Genomic DNA, 22,353 nt, shown 5'->3' with positions numbered 1-22,353 from the left:
CACAATCATTTGTGTTTGTTGACAGATGAAATATACATATGAACTGATACACAATACAGGACTGAAGTTCAGGTACATATGGGCTGAAATGCTGACATTGCATTAAGTATGATGTTGACGATACATTTAATCTGACAACAAAAAGAAAGGAGATATACTGCATAAAAGAAGCGTAACGTATAATGCGTTTCTTGTGTCCACGAGTTGTAGTGAGGTTAGCTGGCCAGTGCGATGAAGGTTGGGTCACACGTGAGACCCAACAGTCTAATTATTTGATATTTTTGTGGTGTTTTCCTTAGAAACCAATGTACCAGTACATGAAAAAGAACTCAAGTACCTGGTCTCAAGCTATTCATAATTCGATGACCTTTTACGACAATAATCACCGTTCGTGTAATGTGCAGTATTTATCTGGTCGACTTGTCGATTAGTCGATTCGAACTCGATCACCTTAATTAACATGCCAGCAATGAATGGCATCTATGAATCTGTAAATATTAAGGATAGAGCAGAATACTGAATTCAGGCCAAAGGCTAAGCGCTGGGACCTATGAGGTCATTCAGCGCTGAAACGGAAACAAAGTAGAAAGGTTTGAAAGGTGTAACGGGAGAAAAACCTCTCGTTTGCACTATGAAACAATTGATAGGCGAAGGTGAATAGCAAAGGGAATGAAAGGGGGTTGCAGCTAGGGGTCGAAGGGACGCTACAAAGAACCTTAAGGAATGCCTACAGTGCACAGCGTGAGGTGCACTGACGACGCTAACCCTTTTCGGGGTGTGAGTAGCAAAGGAACATTTATAACATAGCACCTTGGAGTCTTTGTAATAAAAAAAAAATATTCGGAAAAGGTGGTATGTGGAAAAATAGTTTAAAGAAAGGACCTCCTGCAGCGGTCACCAATATTTACGGTCAATGGGAATTCTACCCAGGGATATCGGAGTATGCGTGGCCATTACTATAATGCTCGAGGATTTGCCGGAACGTAATGCGTTCTTTACTCCCAAATAACTTGCGATCTAGACGTCTCCTCCCGTATAAACAATATTTTCATGTACTGTAAAACCATTATCATCTGAAAAGAGGAGGAATACGACCGTGAATATAATGTTTTTCTGCTGTGCCATTATTGCACTGGTATGGCTATTTTTAGTCCTCACTCTACTGGTTTATACAGTAACATTTACCACACACACAAGACCCAGAGGATAACAATTGATTTTTAGTAAAAATTATATATAAATATATATATATATATATATATATATATATATATATATATATATAACAAATTTCTTATTGAACTAAAAAATTCCCCTTTGGTTAACATATATGTAAATATATTAAATTCTGAGGTAGACCGAATTAGATAGTAAAGGACATTTGTAGCTCGATGTATATATATATATATATATATATATATATATATTATATATATATATATATATAATATTTTCTGTTTTACTTTTCCTGACTATTTTGAACAACAAATAAATTGGTCACTCCCACGGGTCTTCGATAAAAGAATACAGAGTCCATTCTTCTCCCCAGGAGACTATCACATTATTAAAAAAACAAAACTTTTACTTTTTCCCCAATAGTAATTTCAGATCCTGTGGTTTGCAGCGTTTTAACATTTATAAAATAAAACTATCATCACATTACCAAAATAAACTTGAGACTCGTCATATTTGTTGTTATTTTTTTTTACTGACCCAATGAACGTGTCCCCATAGCCTAATTTCATCCTCAATCCTTATTAAACAATTATTCAGATACAACCATTCAAAATATCTAATTTTTTCTCTATCATAAACACGAGAGAAGAGAGAGAGAGAGAGAGAGAGAGAGAGAGAGAGAGAGAGAGAGAGCCATCATATGCTAGTACCAGGCTATGTGGAAAAGCACTGAACGAGGAATGATAACGTCTGAGTTTCCATTCAGCTGCCGCCCACCCAGTCGACCCAGTTATAAACGAGTACTGGCGTTTACTTTTGCGTATCTCTGTACAAAATATTTCCTCAAAGGCATTCGATGGTATGGTGCTGACTTCGATGCTGAGAGTGAAATTAGTATGGGACCTATGCGGTACTCAAATATAAATCAGCGTTCATTATGATTCGCAAGTTTCCTCATGTTCGACAAGGTAAATAATAGTGCCACTGAGTGCGAATCGACCTGGGTACGCGTTGACCCGTACCCATCTGCTTGGCACAAAAGCTAGAACACATCAAGCAACAGCTACACCATGCTGGCAAAAGTTGATGAATTCTGATCTGCAGCGATGACCCGAAGATTATTTTTATCTAAGTTTGTAGTTCATTTTTGGAATATAAATTTCCATAGCCTTACTAATATTCATTAAGGTCATGTGGTATCTTTAGTTGTCAAATAACCTTTAGCAACGTAAATGACCAGTGTCAATCAATCAAGTTAACTGTTGTAGGTTTAAAACCTAATAAAATGAAATTATCAAAATATCCAGTTTGAAGAAATCTGCGACAATAAAAGCAAGAATTATGAAGTACCTCGAAAGGAAAACTCGTATCTTGAAACGTTTTTGTTCAGAGGACAAAGAATTAAAATAGTATAACAGGAAGCAGTAGGGGGAAAACCCCAAGAAGGAAATATATGTTGCAATAAAATACCAGGACAAAAAGAAGCTTACGTTCAAAAACCAAAAACAACAGCAACAACAAAATCTCGTAAGGAGTATTCATGAAGTAAAAGGCAGCAGTAAACCATGATCAGGAAGACCCTTGGAGCAAGCTAAAAAATTCGAGGACCATAAAAGCTCTTAGGGCCATAAATGGAAATTTGGGCAATGGAAGCAAATGCATCCTGAGCGGAGATTTTGCGGTTGGAACCGACCGAAGGGGAGGGAAAGACCTTTCTCTAAACAATTTCGATAAAAATGAACGGAAGAGACTGTCAATAATATTTTCAGCGTGTAGACGAGACAGCTGGGGGAAACTAGTGTAGTTCAGGATTTAAGGTACAGAAGTTATATTCTAGCAAATAATGAATAAAATTCTTTTATAATGAATCAGAGAGGGGACAGAGAAGCAGTCATCCAGTGAAGTGATCTGACCTACCAAATTTCAAAAAGCTGAAAATATTGTTTGTTAACAACTTACGTGAACAGACCTTATCTGTTATATAATTACTATTGCCACCGTTGACCCTGGCTCACTATAGCTACTTAGTGCAGGTTGCTGCCACTTACTAGGTAACAGAATGTAAGTAAATCTTACAAATGTGCCGAGCAATTCGTAAAAATTGCAAACCCAGCCAGTACGTTTTATTGACCATTCACTGTACTTCCTCTTAAACGTGAAAATTCACAGCCCTCGTAAATCCAGGAATTTCAACTTTATGGCATTTACAGAAAGTAACTGCCCCATAATCTGACAATAAAAAAAGACAAACGCATTTACAATAGCATTTCACAAGACCATTCCGAAATTTTTAAACCGCTTCGACCATTCCGGCCCTCCACAGTATAAACGGCAACAAATAAATAACAGCAACTATCCATAAAACGAGATCTACGTCGGACGGAATGATATTTACTTCTCAAAGCCACTTATCGGAATGCCGTCGGAGTCGATTCGCTCTTGGTACCAATAAACACGATTCATTCAGCTCTGTAATTCAGGCCGGAAGTTTATGTCTCTGTTTATTGTTCTTGCTGTCAGAGCAGTCTCGACTGAGCCATAATGACGCCCTTTTATGGCATCAACATTTTCCGGACAAAGTCGACTGAGTTGTTTACCTTTGAGTTTTTCTTCTTTCTAAATTTTTTGAAGTTGGGGTCGTGAGAGTATCAACATTTTTTGTTTCTCAATCGAAACTGAATATTACTGGAAATTTTGTGTCAATGTGTCTATGTGTATGCATATTAAAATTCTCGTAAAAGGAAAGGGCCTAATACAATTATATAAAAAAAGTTCCATTTACAGATATCACTTTTCTGCGCTGGCCTACGGCTGATGACGAAAATACACACAACACTCTCCCAAACGAACTATGATATGTAAACCATTTCTGTGTATTGTCAGTGGTGACCCACTTAAGTGACAATATCACAAACAGGTCAGGAGTAAAAGACTATGTAAGACTAGCGGGCACTTTCTGATAGGCAAACTCTGTTCCCATAACCGTTCCACTCTACTGACCAACCGAGTATGTAGCCAGAATGATGCGATTGTCTGGTAACACTGCTTCAGAGGCAAGAGAAAATATCAACTGCTGGAAGTGCCCGACGGGCATTTCCGCTAGTGTGGACAGGCCATAAAAAACAACAGGCTACAAATATACGACAATATTATGCAATATATGACAATATTCAAGATCAGAAGTACAGCATGTTATACTGACCAGATTAATTCTTAAGAAGTAAGAACACCAGGTACAAAGAATAACTCAACTAAGCAACGCGATCAGCATGGTCACACAAGTCTTATTTGTAATTTACGATTTCTCATATGGCTATCATAACCCTTATATCCACCTCAAGATCATCAGCTGGAAGGAGTCACCAAATGTATCTTTTCTGCAAAACCTACGGAGTCAATTCCTTCTGACAAGAGATATTCGATCAATCAGACATCGTTAAAAACATTACATTTTCCCTACATCGTTGGCATAGTTGAAACTGTGAAATATACTATTTCACAAAACAGGTTACAGCCGCTAAGAAACAATGAGCAGGAGAACAATACAGTATCTTAAAAATCGGGTCAAAACAACAAAGACATTATATCAGGAGAACAAGTTATGCCGACCTAGAGAAATAGATCTGAAAACGTTGTTTCTACCAGGATTTAGTAAAATGCTTTTCTTATTAACCAATACTCTAACATACTGGAGGCACAAACCTTTCTTCATATAAGTAGATCACCTTAAGAGAAATTAGTTTTTAACAAAGAACTGAAAGAGTAAACACAAATAAAGACGTTTAAACAACATGTGGGCATCAACACAAAGATACGAACTCCATGTGCAAAGAATTTTGCTCTACGGATTACATTCTGATTCTATTTCCAATATTCTGCTTGAGGTTTCGGATCACGATAAGAGGATTACATTTTTTTTAAGTTTTACATTTCATTTCCTTCTAAATAAACTTTTAACGAAACGTGAATCAAATGCGAATAGTAACACAAGAAAAGACTGGCGGTTAAAGAAGGTTTATCAAATAGTTTTACTTTTTTGGAAATCTCTCCATATATCTTAAATTACTCCTTCAATATATAGTCTGCTACTACCCCATTGTTCCTGTCATTTTATTTCTCCATATAAGATCCATGGTCTGATTCATATGAAATTAAATTATATTGTATTTGTGAGATACATTTTCTAATAATATTTTTTTATATATTTTTTCCATACACGATACACTTTCCTCCGGTTCCAAACTAACGAATAAGACCTACCAATATGCCTGTTTAATTACATACGAGGCACGACCAACGTGATGCTCTTACCAAGCCCTAGACAGAGGAAAAAACAAAGAAAAATTAAATCTGAATAGCAATATGCACTTTACTCCCAACCCCCCTTCCATTTCAAAGGGATAACTACGGAAACTCAGGAAAACAAAGAAACAATGATAACTGACATTTAGTTTTTCGAAAATGCAATTGATGACATCCTTAAGGTTCAAAATTCTGCAAACATCTTGGACATCCAAAATATAGTAAAACGTTTCCATCTGAATAACACGAGAAATATTCTGAATTCTTGCTGGGTAATACATGAACTCATAATTGAAGTAGAGTCACATTTATTCACCTCGAACGTTCATTTAAATATCTTTAAAGGGCTATGATTGAGAGATAAATTAGGTTTAATATAATCTACAAGTCTACCAACACGATTGTAAACTATTTCCATTCGATTGTGCAATCATTAACATAGCATTTTTATCACAGTGGAACGATATATTACAATTCTTGCTCTATGAAGACTGGAAATTGTTATAATAAAAACTCATTCTAAAAAATGTGGATGTGACAATTAACTTTTCAACAAAAGAAGTAAAAAGTGTTTTTCTACAACGATCGTGAATTGAAGCAGTTAAAGGCGCGACAGCATCATAGGTACTAATCTCTTCTTGAAGGTCTCCTCAAGTTAGGTTAAAGGATGTTGATATAAGGGAACAATAAAAGAACTTTTAGGCAGAAAATTTCAAGAAGTAGAGGGCGCGTTCACGTCTTGATCTTATTATCTTCTGATAATTACAAAATAAAAGTGTCATGGCTAAAACTTCAAGTCTTGAAAAATTTTATTTTTCCCCCCTGTTGATAATTATAAGAAAACACCTCAACACTATTACTTATCTTATTTTAAGGAACGAAATTACTTACCGTTTTCCATAATTAATGTATTTTTTTATTTGCCCAGGGAGACTTCGGACCCTTCTGCCAAGAATAAGGGTGCTACAGAGGCTATACCTCCCTACCGGAAGAATAGCTGCTGCTCTAGCATAGGTAAGTGTCTCGGTAAATACCCAGTTTTACGTTTACTACAATTAGGTAACTTCTAAAGTTACACAGATGAAATTTCAATTAAATTTCGATGACTATAAAAGTTTCTACGAAGGAAAGTCATCTAACATTTAACACGGTATGTATATAAAACAAATGCATATACTTTTTATTCTTGGTATAATATTTTATCTAATATATTATATATATATATATATAATACATATAGATAATATTTATATATATTATATATATATGTATTATATAATATATATATATATATATATATATATATATATCATATATATATATATATATATAATATATATTATATATATATATATATAATAAACTTATATATATATATATATAATATATATATATGTGTGTGTGTGTGTTTGTGTGTAAAGCAAACTATTGCGAAAACTTCCAATGTTTTTTACTCTTACCAAAAAGTGACCATCACCAAGCACCCCCAACCCACCACCCCCCCCTCCCCCCCAACCCACCCGCTTGCCACCCAAGCCCCTTAACCCACTTCCCAAATCTCCTACATTAAGTTGCCTCATCAGCCAATGGCGTGGGATGCGATGTTGGTACCGAAATACAAAGGGAACTGCACGGGATAATTATCTTTGATTTAGACAGTACTTCAATTAGGCCCAAAGGCCAAGCCCTGGGACCTATGAGGTCATTCAGCACTGAAAGGGAAATTGATTGTGTAGGCAATATGAAAGGTGTAGCAGGAGGAAAACCTCAAAGCAGTTGCACCATGAAACAATTGTTAGCAGACGGAAGAAAGAGAATATGTACGAAGGTACAGTAAGAGGAATGACAAAGGTTGCAGCTAGGGGCCGAAGGGACACTGTAAAAGAACCTCAAGTAATGCCTACAGTGCGATAAGTGAGGTGCACTGATGGCACTACTTCCCTAAGAGGAAGTGGGTGTAGATGGATTAAAAGCTCTTCCATCACAACATCCTAAGCTTCTCCATCCTATAGGATAGGGTTACCGAGTAGGATTGGGCTCCAGTAATTCCCACAATGGAAAAATATCACCCTATCCTTCACTTTCTCGGCCGAAGGGTGTTTGTTTGTTTGTATGGTGTTTTTACGTTGCATGGAACCAGCGGTTTTTCAGCAACGGAACCAACGGCTTTACGTGACTTCCGAACCACGTCGAGAGTGAACTTCTATCACTAGAAATGCACATCTCTAACACCTCAATAGAATGCTCGAGAATCGGCCACCGAGGTAGCATGCCAACACCATACCAACCACGCCACTGAGGCACTGCGGCCGAAGGATGTAGTTTCTTGAGAGAGGATGGGCGGAAAAGGTGATATTAAGACAGGATGGAGCAACTGGGACGTGGTGTGAGGAATTGCATTCCACATCGGGGTTATTGCACGAAACTCTTGCAAAATATGAAGAATAAAAATAAACGTGCCCCGGTTAAGGGCGGTATGCCAATATCATCTCCACTACTGACGACACGCCTCCGGAGTATTGTCGAAATTCCCCGACTGCCATGTTCCTTATTTTTGTTCATTCTTTTCCCCCGAAAAAGATGTATTATTCATACAAATTCAATAGTTTCAGTGCTCATCTGGAATGATTTTGATCTTATTCAGAGGTGATAATTTTTCTATGTTATTTTATTTTATTTTTTTGACAAAAACAATAAACATACTTCATAGAAAAGTTTCATATTCTGCATTACTTATTATGTCTTCATCTATTCTTCTTAAAATTCTTTTAAAAATTGCTCTCTACCTCATATTTACACCTTCTCAACTATACATTACTTATTATCCATAATTATACATTAAGACCATTATGTTCCCATTACTCGTTCCAAAACTTCCCATTTTCTAGGTTTTCGTTCAAATATGCCTATGTCTGGTTTGTTTTGTTTTCCGACTAGGCAGATTTATAAAATCGGTAATGGCATTCTTTTGATAGAGTCTCCATCCCAGTTAGTCGTATGAATTCACAGGTCCGCACAAAGTCTCATACCACGAAACACACTTTAACTCACTCACGACCAGTCGTAAAATAAAGCGCCTGGTGTCATCCGACCAACCTCATTTAACACTAACCAAAAACCATAACTTGAGCTTGAGTTTAAGCCTTGAAAACGTTGAAAACAAAAAATAAATAAATAAGCAAATGAGTAAATAAATAAATAAAACACACACACACACAAACGACAGAATAAAATGAAAAAAAAAAAAATCAGAAAATACCCAACTTTTAAAATGGGTCATGAACACAACATTCATGAGGAATATACGAGAATAACTAAACCTGCAACACTGAAGTTTAATTGTCAGGGGAAGCACGTCCATGGAAAGGTCTGGACGGAGGGGTAGTTGTTATATATATATATATATAGTATATATATATATATATATATATATATATATATATATATATATATATGTGTGTGTGTGTGTGTGTGTGTGTGTGTGTATGTATATATACACGTATATATATTACAAATTTAAATATTACTAAGAATAGACATACATAAATTGAAACCATGTGTACTCTGAGTATGATCAACACTTAACTTCTGAACTGTAACAAAAAGAATAAATGCTTACTTAATTCATTCGAGCAAATACAACTTGTTCTATAAACTCTATAAAACAAACCGATATTAAAACACCGATAGAAAGCACGTTATAAATGTGAAAAATATTAAGGAAATACGTCGGATCTAGAGTAAACATGAGCAAAGGCATTAAACAAAATATGAAGAGAAAGTACCATGCATATAACGAATAAAACATAACTTCTTAAATACATAACAAGAATATGGCCTAAATAAACGGCATCAATTCGTAAAGAAAAAAAAACTTAAGTTACAGAATTTCTCAGTAATTTTCTCTTATAGTCAATGAATTAAATTGAATTTTATTTCACCTATGCGCCATATTCAGTGAACATTCCTAGAATGCTTTAAGGAGAATATTGCATTAACAGTGATAGCTTCGTAAAATACAATTTCACTGCACACAGCCGACCTACTATGCCGACAATTTCAATCTGAAGCCATTCTCACGCACACTACCATGTCGTTTCTGGATATAAATAGACTATTTCAATCAATTCCCTTCTTTTGACAGCGAGGCCGGGGCCTATCCAAATTCCTCATAGTTCCCCTACACCCCATACTACCATTTTTAGCACGAACGATGCGGTATCCAGGTCAATATGCGGTAGACATCGGTGGCAAATAAAGAGCAGATATTGGAAATTATTGGGTTCTATGATAAGGGGTATGTAGGGGTTATATATTCTAGCGCGCACACAAAATATATATATATATATATATATATATATATATATATATATATATATTATATATAGATATATATATATATATATATATATATATATATATATATATATATATATATATATATATATATATATATACATAAGTTTTATCATATCACCGTGCTCCATATATACTATGCATTAAGCTACAAATGTCCTTAAATATCCGATTCGCTCTACCTCGGAATTAATATTTTTTCATATATGTTAACCGAAGGGAAAATATATATATATATATATATATATATATATATCTATTATATATATATATACACTATTAATTTATATAAAATATAATGTGTATGTGTTATATAGGTTACGCCAGGCCATGTCGTGGACAAGATTCGAGTGAGAAATCAAATACCAGGAACTGAAACTACGCAGTATGAAGGAGAAAGAATTCGTAATATCTCATCATGAAGACTTTATGAAATTTTTGAGCCCCGATATCAAGATCCAGATATCAATCGAAGTGATCGGACCAAGGACCAACCATTTAAGAAAATAAATTACAGAAACAAAATATAAACAATAAAACTTCAATTCAAAGTCACCATCTCCTCTCAAGTGTTATGAACATCAACTAAAACTAAGTGAAATGCAAATCTACATAATTATTTCACACAAGCACATAGAAAATCATCTATTACATATCGAGATGAGGAGTTTAATGCGTTGAAGTATCTCACCCCAAACATCGATTCAAGAGACCGGAAAGACGTCTTGAGGGGTACTTTTCCATATTTCAAACCAATGGGCGTCCACCAGCGAAGACTATTTCCTCCAAGAGACTTGTTAAGAGGGGGAACCTTCCTTCTCCTCAACCAATCCCTGGCATTGTGTAAATATTCCCTTCGTGTTTCTCTTTCAGTAACGACGGAATCGTGTTTCGACAGCCAAGTAAAAGCACGAGATTCACAAATAATTTGGATGGATGGAGGGTCTCTCTCTCTCTCTCTTCTCTCTCTCTCTCTCTCTCCTTGGTGTGTGTGTTTGTTGTCATATACTTAAATAATATTCATTAAAAGCCCCAGTGGTAAAAATTATTTTCTCTCTCTCTCTCAAATTTCACTATCATCTCAAGCAAGGAAGGTATACAAAATATTCTAAAGTCCACCTACAGAATACAGCAGAAGAAGAAAATACTTCGCCACTAATTTCTAGCCATGAAAGACCACCCCCCGCCGCCCATCCCCCCCACACCCACCCCCCCAACCCCCTTTTCCATGATACCTATACATCACTTTCCTTGCCGGAGGTACTGTAAACGCGACGGTGATTGGCCTGGGGAAGTCGAGGCCGGTGATTGATTTCCAGGAATGATCGACGACAAGATTGACGGCTTTGTGAGTGAAAGGCCCTTACCTCGATCCATCCCAGGCCTTTTTGTGTCTAGCGTCGTCGGGTTCTTGGCCGACGGTGAACCTCCCCTTTCCAGATGTTCCAGTTTTTGTGGAAACAAAAAGTGAAGCGGCCTTTATCAGTGCGGGGAGTGAAATGAATGAATACTTAATCTAAGGACCAAGATGGATAACTTACGGAATATCAAGAACTCGAGTCATAACAATATACAGATAGTATACAAGTAGAAAAGTTGAGTACCTATATCTTACTTTGAGTTGAGTTGAATATAGAATTTAGGCCAAAGGCCAAGCACTAAGACCTAGGAGGTCATTCTGAAATGGAAATTGACAGTAAAAAGTTTGAAAGGTGTAACAGGAGGAAAACCTCAACAGTTGCACTATGAATCAAGTGTTAGGAGAGGGTGGAAAGTAAGATGAAGAAAGAGCATATGGAGGGAGGTACAGTAAAAGAAACGAAAAGTGGTTGCAGCTAGGGGGCCGAAGGTACGCTGCAAAAAACCTTAAGTAATGCCTACAGTGCACCGCATGAGGTCCACTGACGACACTAACCCCCTACGGAGGTATATCTTAGTTTAACCAGACAATGAGGTGGTTAACTGAGGTGGTTTTCGCTCTGCCAGAGCTGGAGCGAAGGATTATTAGATATTTTTTTACGTGGCTAGGAACCAATTGGTTACGTAACAGCGGGACCTACAGCTTAATGTGGGATCCGAACCACATTATATCGAGAAATGAATTTCTAATCGCCAGAAACAAATTCAACAGGTTCCACGTTGGCAGAGCGGGAAATCGAACTTCGGACTACCGAATTGGTAGGCGAGCACGTAATGCACTCGTCCTACGAGGAACTAGATATACCAGTAGATAACATTTAAGAGATGGACTGGGAATTAAATCAGCAAAATACTTCTATTATTTCCGGACTCATGATCATCGACATAAAATATCCACTGCTGTTTGAAAGAATATCTGTTTGCTGACAAATAGCAGACCTAAATTGAGGAAGCGCCGTGCTGAGACAAGGATATTACCATGCCATAATTTCCTCGAATTTCTTGACGAAATGTAGAGAATAATTTCTCATAAATGAAAATGAAACATTAGAACACTTCGGCCTTCGATCCATACTTTAAATCAATTCAGCCTCTAGCACCCTCGCCCCCCTTAAAGTCAACCCAAAGAACTGCCTATGAAAATGATATAATATGCACCATAGATTTCGAAGACTTTAAAATACGTCAAAAAACTTCCAAAACTGAGTGAATGAAAAGGGATCTGAACGATCCATATGGGTCAAACAAATTCAACTGCGATTTTCCACTCCAAATTGCAATAAGTTTTCGCTCGTTCTCTTCATCCTTCGGGTAAAAAACGATGGTAATCTGTGGCAATATTCGAAGTCTTTGACTCTCCGAGAACAAAACCCAGACGATTCAAGGGGCAAAGGAAGAAGGGACCTGTTTTATTAAAGAGAATCTTGAAGCTGATGTAGTGTTATCCGGTGTGAACGATGTCTGAAGCACTTGTTTGGCAATAAGCGTATTACTACGAAAATAGGATGATTAAGCAAATACGGCTTATTTCGTTAAACACGGATTTCAAAGGAATTACGGCACGTTACGCAAATACGATTTACCGAACAAAGCAAGGCTTATCCTACGCGAAATACCGGTGACTATAAATACCGATTACTGCCAGAAGTGTCGATTATGACGTTATAAGTGGCTTATACCAGGAAGGGCCGGTGATTGGGGGAAGTAGGTAGGGCCTTAATTAGCCCAGTTAGCTACAGGACCTAATGACAAGACAAGTGAAATTATCTCATTCTTCTCAAAGCGCAGTCATCTCGGTTCTCTCTACCTTTCCGTACACCCGAAGGCGATGATGCTTTAATGCTAACCGATAAAAGTTTATCTTCATCATAGGCTAACAGGTTCTTTTTAATACATAGGCAGTGTTCAACGACAATTCAAGGAACCCTGCAAAAAGCTGAACGCACAAGTCGTTTTTTTAAAGCGAAGATAGTAACATACAACAGCCGTTTCAACCATTCGTTAGTGAGTAAAAATGAACGGGAATAGAAATATCTTATACATTCAATAGTTTTGAGGAATTATCCTTATATATAATAGGGTGGCATTACCAAATTGACGCTGCAGGAATAAAAGTAAGAGAAATGCTATAAAAATGTCCAAGTATGACAGTGAAGCTCGTATACCTAACTACAGTAAAATCAGACATGAGAATGCAACATGTGAGAGGCTTGCACAGACTCCTGAAAGACGCCTTTGAAGGCCAATATCACCAACGGCCAAAGGAAGAAGGCGAACTCCTATTGCAAAAGTTTCCTGAAACAGGAAAGTTAAAAAAATAAACACACACACACACACAAACACACGTACTACACACACCGCTGTCTTACTCCCAATACTTACATCAAGATCCCCCATTTTCTTTAACGACTAGCTCGAAATTACAAAAAAAAAAAAAAAAAAAAAAAATATATATAAAAAACCTTTTCCATCACCCCATTTTTCACCGCACCTGATCAGCATTTAAAGCAGAATCATTATGGCTCTTTCGCACCTAATCAATAAGGATGAGAATGCCTTATCCTTTACTCTCATCCATATGTATAGTAGGTTAACGGCTTTAGCAATCAATCACAGGAGATTCGTAGTGAATTGAAATCTACGAGCGTCTGAAACAGCATGTAATTAAGCAAAATATGGGCCCAGACATTCGGTGGAAGGGAGAACCTGTCAGGTATCCGGATTAGTACAACATTTTATCCATTAGTCTGAATATAATAGATATATTCGTATGTGTATATAGATATACATTATACATATAATATAGTATATGCACACATTATGTATGTGATATATATATATATATATATAGATATATATATATATATATATAATATATATATATATATATATATATATAGGGTGTCTCAAAAAAAAATGTACTCACTCTTAGAATTATGAGAAAAATGATATTGTTAAGATACAATAAAGTTTTATACCATACTTGTTTTATAACGTTTATTACCCTACTTACTGGCAGATATATACTTAGCTATAGACTCCGTCGTCCCGACAGAAATTCAAAACTCGCGGCACACGCTACCGGTAGGTCAGGTGATCTACCATTTCCGCCGCTGGGTGGCGGAATCCCAACCATTCCCGTTTTCTGAGCCAGATTTTCTCTTACACCTGTCTCCTGAGGGGAGGCTGGGTGGGCCCTTAATCGTATATATCTGCCAGGTAAGTATGTATAAAACTTTATTGTATCTTAACAATATCATTTTTATACATGCGACTTACCCGGCAGATATATACTTAGCTGATTGACACCCTTGGTGGAGGACGAGAGACAGCTATATATATAAACAAATTCTAATAACGGGAAACAACAATTGTTGTAGGATATCAATCCTTGGTTCTTACCTGTTTGGGCTGAAGACTTCATGATTACTGTCATTTAGTCTGCCTGCCTCAAGAGCTTCAGTGAGGTAAACCACCTATGACCGAACAGCCCTTCTGGATCATGTCAATGGGGGCTAGACCCGGCTTACGCGACAGAACCTGCATGGATCGTACCAATGGGGCTTACCCGCTTACATGGCAGAGCCTGACCTGTATCTTATCAATGGGGGCTAGCCCTCTTACATGACAGCGATTTAGGCTTTACATATGCACAACGAGGAGACCAAAAGTTAATCCCGACCACCTGACCTCTCTAACCATGTTAAATCTAAGAAACTGAAAAGGGTTCTTCCTATACCCTCTTTTCAGTCAACCATAAAAACCAAACATCATAATGTTTAAAATTACATAACCTAACTAATTAGGATTAACCTCAGCTCCTCCTCCCAGCACTAAATCCGCGGACACATATGCTCCCAGTGAAAAGCACTTCTCATAAGTAACTCTCACATCCTTTAGATAGTGAGAGGCGAACACTGAGTTACACTTCCAATACGTGGATTCAATTAGATTTTGAAGGGACCACGTTTTATGAAAAGCCATTGAGGTTGCTATGGCCCTCACTTCGTGTGCTTTACCTGAGGAGTTTAAATTGTTCTTCACCACATTTAAGATGCGCTTCCTTAATAACAGTCGTTTTTATGAAAAAAACGTAAGGGCGTTTTTCGATATTGGTCTTGTAGGATCTTTGACCGAACACCAAAGACTTTCCTGCGTACCTCCCAAAAGAGACTTTCTTTGTAGATAAAATTTTAGCGCTCTTACTGGACAAAGGGTCTTTTCCTTTTCTTCCCCGTAAGAGAGAGTGCCTTCACTTCGAAGCTTTCTAGGCCACGGTTTTGATGGGTTTTCGTTCTTGGCTAAGAAGAGAGGCTTAAAAGAGCAAATTGCAGCCTCCTTCTTAAACCCCACTCTGCCCTCTAACGCTTGAAGTTCACTCACCCTTTTTGCCGTGGCTAAGGCGAACAGGAATAGAGATTTCCTCGTCAAATCCCTAAAAGAACAATTATTGGAAGGTACGAATCTTTCAGACATCAAGTAATGCAGCACTATCCAAGTTCCAACTGGGATTTTTATTAATCTGACTTTTTGAGGTCTCGAAAGACCTAATAAGGTCATGTAGATCCTTATTGTCCGACACCTCCAGACCCCTATGCCTAAACACCGAGGCCAGCATACTTCTATACCCCTTGTCGTAGATACCGCTAGGCCACACTTCTTCTCAGGTAAAGAAGAAAATTTGCAATGTCGGTTATAGAGGTACTGGAAGAAGGGATAGCTCATGCGTCCTGCACCATCTTCTAAACACTTCCCACTTCGACTGGTACACCCGTAATGTGATGGTCTCCTGGCTCTTGCGATTGCTTTTGAAGCTTCGCGAGAAAACCCCTCGCTCTAACGAGTCCTTCGATAGTCTGAAGGCAGTCAGACTTAGAGGTAGGGGGTAGGTTTTTGTGATACCTGTCGAAGTGGGGTTGTTTGAGAAGATCGCTCCTTAGTGGGAGCGATCTGGGAAGATCCACTATCCACTCCAGCAACTCTTGTCACCCAATCTAGGGCGGGCCGGGCCAAAAGGGGGCGATCAAAGTTAATTTCGTTCCCTCTGAGGAGGCAAAACTTTCTTATTACCTTCCCCTACCAGTTTGAAGGGGGAAAAGCGTACCCGTCTATTCCCTTCCAGTCCATGAGGAGACCGTCTATCGCTATTGCTCTTGGATCCGCGATGGGGGAGCAATAATTCTCCAACCTCTTGTTCCAGTTGGTTGCGAACAAGTCTACGTTCGGCCTTCCCCATAACCCCCATAACTGATCGCACACTTGAGGGTGGAGAGTCCATTCGGTGGGGAGCACTTGGTCTCTTCTGCTTAGCAGATCCGCTCGAACATTTCTCTCTCCCTGAATAAATCTCGTTAGAAGAGAGATCTGCTTCTCTTGCGCCCAAAGCAACAACTCCCTCGCTGTCTCGTAAAGGGAGAATGAATGAGTCCCCCTTGCTTCCTGATATAGCTAGGGCTGTCGTGTTGTCTGAATTGACCTGAATGATCGATCCTAATATCTGTTCTTGAAAGTGCAAGAGAGCTAGGTGAATGGCTTTCAGTTCCTTTTTGTTTTTTTATGTGCCAGGACACCTGAGCTCCGCTTCCCAGGTTCCCGACACTTCTTGCGAATCCAACGTTGCTCCCACCCTACGTCCGATGCGTCTGCAAACAACGCTCGGAGAGGGCTCTTTATATGCAAGGATATTCCTTGACCGAGTTTCTTCGGGTCTAACCACCACCGAAGATCTTGTTTGACCTTGTCCGTTATCCTGAATGACTCTTCTAGGTCCTGAGAACTTTGATCCCAGTTCTCCTTCAGATAATACTGAAGTGGTCTTAGGTGCAGTCTCCCTAGGGAAACGAACTGTTCCAACGAGGAAATGGTTCCCAGCAAACTCATCCATTCCCTCGCGGAACAATGTTCTTTCCCTAGAAATCCCGACACTTTTGTAAGGCAGCGTTCTATTCTCTCTGTTGACGGAGACGCTAGAAAGCCCCGAGAATCCATCCGAATCCCCAGATAAACTATGTTCTGCTGGGGATCCAACTGGGACTTCTCGAGGTTGACTAGGAGTCCCAATGACTGCGTCATCTTTAATGTTATCGAAAGTCCTCCAGACACTGTTGCTTCGACTTTGCTCGTATTAGCCAGTCGTCCAAATACATCGAAATTCTGATCCCCTCTAAATGTAGCCAATGAGCCACATTCCTTAGGATACCCGTGAAGACTTGCGGGGCCGTCGAAAGTCCGAAGCAAAGCGCTCGAAATTGAAACACTCTTCCCTGTGACATGAATCTTAGGTATTCCTTGATGCCGGATGAATTGGCACATGGAAATATGCATCTTGAAGGTCCAGGGATACATCCAGTCCCCTGGACGAAGAGCAGAAAGTACAGAGGAAGAGGTCTCCATCGAGAACTTCTTCTTGATCACAAAGACGTTCAGCGCACTTACGTCCAGAACGGCCTCACCCGCCCGAGGCTTTTGGTACCAGGAATAGACGGTTGTAGAAACCTGGTGAATGGAGATCTTGAACCGGTTCTATTGCCCTTTTCTGCAACATAAGTTCTACTGCTTGCAGGAGAGCTTGACTCTTGACAGGATCGTTGTATCTCGCTGTTAACTCCCTTGGAGTTCTTGTTAAGGGAGGATATTCCCTGAAGGGGATGAGGTATCCTCTCTCGAGGATCGAGAGGGTCCAGCTGTCCGCCCCTCTCTTCGCCCAGACTCTGGCAAATTTCGACAGTCTGGCGCCTACTGCTATCTGGAGGACTTCTTCTTCATTTTGCCTTCCCCGCAGGTCTCCTGGAAGGTCTTCCTCTGGTATCCGGTCTTCTACCTCTAAAAAGGGGTTCTTGATGAGGAAGAGGCTCCTCGAGAGGGCTGCTGAAGAGGTGCTTTATCCTTCTTTTGAAAAGGAAACCGCCGGCCCTTGAACCTCTTTGCTGACTGTGTCAGTAAATCCTGTGTGGCTTTCCAGCTAAAGATTTGCGACATCCCTCACCGTGTCCTGTGGGAAAAGGTGGTTCGAAGCGGCGCAATATAGCAAGGCCGACCTCTGTAGAGGCGATACTGACTTGGACAGGAAAGACCCATACACTGCTCTCTTTTTCAAAACTCCCGATCCAAAAAGAGCAGCCACTTCCACCGAACCGTCCATCACCGCTCTGTCCAGACACGATAACACACTCGATAATTCTTCCATCGTGACAAATTCGGGATCTTGGGCTCTCTTCGCAAGGGCTCCCAAAGCCCCAGTCCATAAAATTAAATACTTCGAGCGTCCTAAAGAGTCCCTTTAGTAGATGGTCCAGTTCACACATTCATCAAGTAGCTTTTGCTGATAGTAGAGCGCGCCTCCTTGAGGAATCTACTAAGGAAGCGTAATCTGCGTCTGCCGATGATGGCAGTCCTAAGGCCCATAGGGTTCCTGGGTATCGTACCATCTTCCAGGTTTACCCGTCAACTTTGAAGGGGGGCATGAAAAAACAGTCTTGCCCGCCTCTCTTTTATTCTTAAGCCATTCTCCAAATCCTTTGAATGCTTTTTTCATACTAAGGGCTGGACGCATTTTTACAAATGAGGATGCCTTTGGAGACTTCGTGCTCGATAGCAAAGATCCTGGAGAGGGCGGATCCGCTGGTTGCAGCTTATCTCCGAACTCCTGCAACAACAACAAGGACAATCTCTTATAATCAGAGACTACCACATCCACAGGTAATTCTTCATCCGAGACTTCTTCTAATTCTCCGGCGTGCCGGGGATCCTTTCGGAGAAGAGCGGTTCTTAGTTGTCGAGGGACTTCTGTCAAACGAAGAAGAACGTCGCTCCGTTTACTGTGACAAATCCTTGCTACTACAGGCGCAATAGAGCTCTTAAACGCAGAGATCTTCTCTCAGGCAACCTGTTTCCTACCAGGTGAAGGGCTCCTACTCTCCGAAGAACTCATAAAGTGCGAAGGGGTCTTACTCTGACCTAAGCTCGTACAAGGCGCCTGGCGCCTACTCGACTCCTGACGCCTGCTCGACTCCTGGCGTCTGTTAGACTCCTGGCGCCTACCCGACTCCTGACGCCTGCTCGACTCCTGAAGCCTGCTTGATTCCTGGCGCCTGCTTGACTCCTGGCGCTTGTCGTGACTCCTTGTAGGCTCTTGACGCCTCTCACAAGACTCCTGGCGTCTGTTAGGCTCTATACGCCTGTAATATTCTTGGCGCCTACTAGGTTCTGTGTTTCTCACAAGCTCCTGCTTCTTAGGCTCTTGACGCCTATCCTGATCCTCAGAAGAGGAGTCCGACTCCTGACTTCTCCTAAGAGACGTAGCTGATCGCTTGCTCTGCGAGCGGCTACCGCTGGGAAACTTTCTTCCTATAGATAGGAGAGGATCGTTTAAAGGGAGAACGAGAGAGTCTCTCCGGAGACGAGCGCCTGCTAGAGTGAGGAACTTCTCTCCTACCAGGTGACGATAATTTTGATCTCTTCACTGGAAGGGAGGAGTCTTTCCTTCGAGACGAATCCTTATGTAGAGCCCGCGCCTACCAAGGAGGATATTTGCTCCTGTAGATTAAGCAGGAAAAGCTTTGTCGATCTGAGGCGCTGGAGACGCGTTCTTCTCGCCCTCTTACTAGTCGAAGGAAAATCCTCTGGAAATCGCTCTGGGCTGAATCAAAAGCTCTCCTTTCGGCGCTACCACGATCTCTTCAGAGGACGAGACTTCGAAGCAGAGCTCCATCCACGCCTGGACGAGGAGGAGTCCGACGCAGAAAAACACTCTTTCCAGGATGCCTTTTCTACGGCTATCCAAGGCAGCCTGGGTCGATACTTCAGGGTCTGCCGAAGGGACGCCTGATCGTGGGGATGCTCCACATCCTCCCTGCGGCTTTTGCATTCCTCCTCCCTGGGTCCTGGGAGTTTGGAAGCGGTCTAGGCCTAGGAGCAATGCGGAGCCGATCAGACGCCCCCTCCACTGCACTGGGGTCACTGTATTCACTGCACTCTTACCTTGTGTTTCCATGGCTTTAAGCTGCTCCTGAAGCTCCCTGATCGAGGATCTCATTGATTCATTTCTGAAAATGAATCCTTAGATTCAACACAGGGAGAAGGGGCTGAGGTTGATGGAGAAACATCATCTAGTTTGTTAATCTCTGATTCAGGCTCAAAAGAACAAGATCTACTCGAGCTTCTAGCTGACGCTTTCCTAGCTCTATCCTTCTCTCTTTTCTTAATATAAGAAGCTAAATCCTTCCATCCTTGCTCCGAAAGCCCTTCACATTCAGCACAAGTTCCTATCAACCGCACATTCAGAACCTCTACATTTCTACAAAGCGTATGAGGATCTACCTCTGCTTTAAACAACCTAGTTTCTGCATTCTTCCCTTGCACAAACCCTAAAACTTAGGTGTTACTTTAACTTCAGCCATCTAATAGAAAAAAACCAAATCCAAGTCCTAATCCAGTCCAAAATAAGCGTATGCCAATCCCGAGAATAAACAAGAGTACTTCACCAAATGAGTCCAACCAATTCTCGGCAAAAAGAGCAGAATTCCATCAGGAGAGGACCAAACAACAGTTGTTGCCGGCCTCAGCGACAGAGAAAATCTGGCTCAGAAAAACGGGAATGGTTGGGATTCCGCCACCCAGCGGCTGGGAATGGTAGATCACCTGACCTACCGGTAGCGTGTGCCGCGAGTTTTGAATTCTGTCGGGACGACGGAGTCTATAGCTAAGTATATATCTGCCGGGTAAGTCGCATGTATAAAACCTTTATTTATGGACATAGAGCGAAATGAAATAGCATCGAATACATGGTCATCAATTTGAAACATTCGCAAACATGATTCTTCAAATACATTTTGTCTCATGTATTCGATGCTATTTCATTTCGCTCTATGTCATAAATAAAGGTTTTCTCATAATTCTAAGAGTGAGTAACATTTTTTTGAGACACCCTGTATATATACAAGAGATCCTCACGTGAAAATGAAAGGAGGTACCAAGACTTTCAACTTTTATTCCAAAGTCATCTTCAGGGTACTGAACAATTTTTAAGAGAACAACTTATACAAGAAAGCAACATGAGGCCACGTGAGGGATTTGAACACCCTATAGACTGGAATTCAGCTACAGTCGTTTTTAGAAGTTCATCAATGCATGACAGATTGTTAGTTGAAGGTTGCCTCATTAGTTCTTTTAATAACATGAATATGAGCGATGGTCTTTTAAAGATGGACGAATTGTTAACAAAAAAGTTTTATTCTTGATGATTTAAAAAGTTAAACAAGTTGTAGATATTTTACAAACAGATAGTTTTGTACTATGATTTTAGTAACTACATAATTTCCGTTAAGTATGTTTTTTGTTTTGAACAATGTTATTTGCATACTTAAGTAGGTTGTTGACTTGTTTTATTATTTGTGGCCTCATGTTGCTTTCTTGTATAAGTTGTTCTCTTAAAATTGTTCAGTACCCTGAAGATGACTTTGGAATAAAAGTTGAAAGTCTTGGTACCTCCTCCTTTCATTTTCACGTGAGGATCTCTTATATACTTCACCCACGGGACCATTGTGGAATTGAATTGATATATATAATATATAGATATATATATTATATATATATATTATATATATATATATATATATATATATATATATGTATATATATATATATATGTATATATATATGTATATATGTATATATATATATATGTATATATATATATATATATAATATATATATAATATATATATATATATATATAATATATATATAAATATATATATATAATATATAAATAAATATATATATATATATAATATATATATATATATATATATATATATATATATATATATATATATATATATATATATATATATATACCTTGTTTACGCATTAAAGTAAATGACTACTAATTTCCTTCCTCAGTCAATTTCAATCGAGCCAATGAGAAAAGCTCCTAACATATCTCAATTTATGCAACATTCAGTTCATCTGCTTTCCCATATTCTCTTATGACCATTGTCCATTTACGTACTTACACCTATTGCAATAATCAATCCACTAAAAAAACAAACCAGAAATGCCATACAGAACACCTCTATTTGCAAGCGTTTATATGATTTT

At 39.2% G+C, this 22,353-nt stretch overlaps 1 protein-coding gene across 1 annotated transcript in view; it reads left to right on the top strand.

Moving 5' to 3' along the window:
- Positions 1–6,406: 6,406 nt before the first annotated feature.
- The window catches only part of LOC135195575 (octopamine receptor beta-2R-like), a gene marked incomplete at its 5' end in the record, with an annotated part of 75,981 nt that continues 60,034 nt past the window's right edge, over positions 6,407–22,353 (top strand). The window contains 1 exon segment of the mRNA XM_064221876.1: positions 6,407–6,492.

Source organism: Macrobrachium nipponense, chromosome 16 (assembly GCF_015104395.2).
Source record: "Macrobrachium nipponense isolate FS-2020 chromosome 16, ASM1510439v2, whole genome shotgun sequence".
NCBI classification, from domain to species: domain Eukaryota; kingdom Metazoa; phylum Arthropoda; class Malacostraca; order Decapoda; family Palaemonidae; genus Macrobrachium; species Macrobrachium nipponense.
Note: the sequence above shows the minus strand (reverse complement) of the source record. Positions and strands in the feature narration are given on the sequence as shown.